Source organism: Homarus americanus, unplaced genomic scaffold (genome assembly GCF_018991925.1).
Source record: "Homarus americanus isolate GMGI-L3 unplaced genomic scaffold, GMGI_Hamer_2.0 scaffold7626, whole genome shotgun sequence".
NCBI classification, from domain to species: Eukaryota; Metazoa; Arthropoda; class Malacostraca; order Decapoda; family Nephropidae; genus Homarus; species Homarus americanus.
Genome location: NW_024718273.1, coordinates 9,360,143 through 9,363,375, shown reverse-complemented (window position 1 = coordinate 9,363,375; position 3,233 = coordinate 9,360,143). Strand labels below are relative to the sequence as shown.

At 38.0% G+C, this 3,233-nt stretch overlaps 1 long non-coding RNA gene across 2 annotated transcripts; it reads right to left on the bottom strand.

Moving 5' to 3' along the window:
- Positions 1-259: 259 nt before the first annotated feature.
- Positions 260-1,392, bottom strand: LOC121859616. Of its 2 annotated transcripts, none has more exons than XR_006087680.1 (3): positions 1,373-1,392; positions 566-739; positions 260-386 (listed from the first exon to the last, which is right to left on the bottom strand). It is a non-coding gene; the product is annotated as an uncharacterized LOC121859616 (long non-coding RNA). The 2 variants fall into 2 exon arrangements; XR_006087679.1 differs by having other exon boundaries at positions 1,305-1,389.
- Between the last annotated feature and the right edge of the window lie 1,841 nt (positions 1,393-3,233).

Sequence of the window (3,233 nt, the reverse complement as noted above, 5' to 3'; positions counted from 1 at the left end):
AAAAATTTCCTGGTGGTATTGGTAGTTTGAGTTTGAACCCTAGATAGGTAATAATATAAATGTTTCTACACCTCAGGTAATTGGGAGTCACCACAGACCCCAGAGGAAAAAAATCACCAAAAATAAGGAAGTCACATCTATTGAAATTTAAAGGCATATATAAACATTTAAAGGTCTTAGCTAGGCTTCTGACTGAAAAAAAAAAAACCAAAAAGCTGACTATATGAATATTTAAGTTGATTTTTTTTTACCATTTTACACTTATTTTCATAACAAAAAAATAAAAAAATATAAGAGGTACAACGAATTTTCCTTGCCTGGTCCTGAGATAAGAATGATTGGGCAGCATACACTGTCAATAGTAGCCACCAGGAACCGCCAGAACACTGCAGGAAATGGAAATGAAAATTTGCCTTTTTTTATGCATTTTTTTTTTACATGTTTCATATAGGGCACTTTGTAATTCCTATATAGACCATGTGTAATTATATATATGCATAAAATTACAGATAAAATTATTATACAATATTTACATTGGTTTGATGCATAAAATTATGACATTTACCTGGTTTTACTGGCACTCATGGCAGAGTAAGTAGGAGTGGCGTGCACAGACATTGCGTCTGCAGGAGATGCAGGTCTCTCTCCATAATATCTCATGGATTTCGGCGTTTCTGATATTTTTCCGACACATTGCTCATAAAAGTCTTTGGGCATATTTCTGAAAAGTATTTATAACCTGCAAAATGAAAATAAACACGTATATATGCACGTTTGAAGCAACGCACTATTGTCTCCCTGAAAAAACAAAAAGCAAATACGTTTCTTCCAAAACTGGCATGTTAATATTTCAGCACCAAAACACTTCAAATCTGCATGATTTTATAGCAAAAACACTTTAGTTTCCAAATAATTTATCAACAAACGTCTATTAGTTTGTTTAGTACTGTAAATCACTGTCTTTCCAACACATCTAAAAATTACAAAAAAACCCACTTGCCATCACGTGGTACCTGCGGGTCCTCGGTCTAAGATTCAGTATAGCGGGATTCTGTGTTACCTCAAACGCATATCAATGACAATGAGCGAACACCAAAACATTTACTCACGCATTCCCACTACAACTGTTCATATTATTTCACTTTAAACACTATCTCAATTAATCCTTTCGCTGCACTTGCTATTATATACAGGCTACCGCCAGACGATTTTGTTCAGCTTAGAGTAACCTCCCGCAGCGAAAGGATTAAACCGTAATATTTCATCTAAACAATGCGAGGGAACCGCAGGTGCACTATGAGTACCATGGGGTGACAGTGGGCTCCAGGGTCTCTGCTGTTAGACCATGGATCGAGAGCAACGCACAACACACCTCCACTCTGCGAGAGGATGAGGCAGACTGTCTGCAGACCAGACCACAAGCGCCAAGATCTACCAGCAAATACTGTACATACGAGCACCAAAAAGCTAAATGCTGTTCGGCGTGGGGAGTTTTGGACCCCACATTACCTATCTAGGTAGTGACTTAACCTAGACCTCAGTGTGAAATCAGAAGAATAAAAATTATACCTGTAAATTTACTTAGTGGGTCGGTATCACTAATATTAACTTCTATTAGAAAAAATCACTCTACTTTTAAATGGATGAATCACTAGTGTATGGTTATCTGATTAATGTTGTCACTTTACCTTGGACAATGATAACACCAACAACAATGACAACAGCATCACCACTATGAGTAACTGTAATTACAACACCACCATTCCCAACAACAAAAACAACAACTACAACACCACCACTACCAACAACAACACTACCAACAACACCAACAACAACTATGACACCACCACTAACCACTATGATACAACCACTGACAACGACAACGAAAACTACAACAGCAACAAATACAGCACCACCAGTACCAACAAAAACAACAACTACAGCACAACCAGTACCACCAACAATAACAACTACAGGACTACCAGTACCAATGACAACAACAAATATAACACTCACACCACTAAACTGCTAGAGATTTGGCAAAATCATATTTCTAGAGGCATTTTTGAGGACAAGTAAACAAACCACCTCTTCACCCTAATTTGAGTGTGCTGAATCCAAATTTGGTGTCTATTGCATCTTCAGACCACTCTTAACCCTTTAATACACGGAAAACATGTAGAATACCTAGAACAATAATTTTGGTGACGTTTTCTGGGTTTTGGGGTTAAGGAGTTCATATTTCGCACTGTATACATCATGGAATAAAAAATAATTATGTTCAGAATAGCTATTGTATTCGATATATGATACAGGAATATTTAAGTATGTATCACATTTTAATGTGGTAAAAATTAACATGCTTAAATTAAAAATTTCTGCAGTTCTTAACATTCATTGCAGTCATTAACGTCTAAGAAGTTTCAAATACGTGGCATTTAATAAAAATATCACAGTTTTGGTACGTGGAAAAATTTTTAACACATAATCAAAATCTTCTTGAATAATTCATAAGAATTAATATATAAACTGATCATTTTCATACAAATATCAAGAAATATAAATTGTTGTTTTACAAAACAAGAATTCCTTCCATTTATCCCGAAAAATAATTATATATCCTACCAATTTAGACTCTGTTACCAAAATAACTCATGACGAAAAAAAGCACACACACACACACACACACACACACCTAGTCGACCACAATATAATCATCAACAAAGCTATTGACCTCGGGCTTCGGAGAAGTCTTATACCATGGCTTACAGACTTCCTCAGTGACCGACGCCAAGCTGTACGCTTCCGAGGGGCTGTCTCCACCTTTCAGTCACTCACCTGTGGCGTCCCCGAAGGCACCAATTCTGCTCCCGACTATACCGCCCTTCAGGATTTGTTGAACAGTCTCCAAAACTGGGCCACCAACAACCACGTCACCATCAACCATACCAAGACCATGGTTATGCACATCAACCTCTCCTCCGACATTGTCCCTTCCCTTCCATTAATTTAGGTCCGAACACACTCCAGGTTGTAGATTCCACGAAGCTCTTCGGCGTCATCATAGACAACAAACTAAATTGGAAACCACACGTCATTGAAGTTGTCAAATCCTTCAGTTTCCGTCTCCACCTCCTCCGCCGACTCAAGTCCCTCGGAGTTCCTGCACCCGAGCTCCTCAGTGTTTACTCAACATTCATACTTTCCAAGCTCACCTATGCCTCCCCTACCTG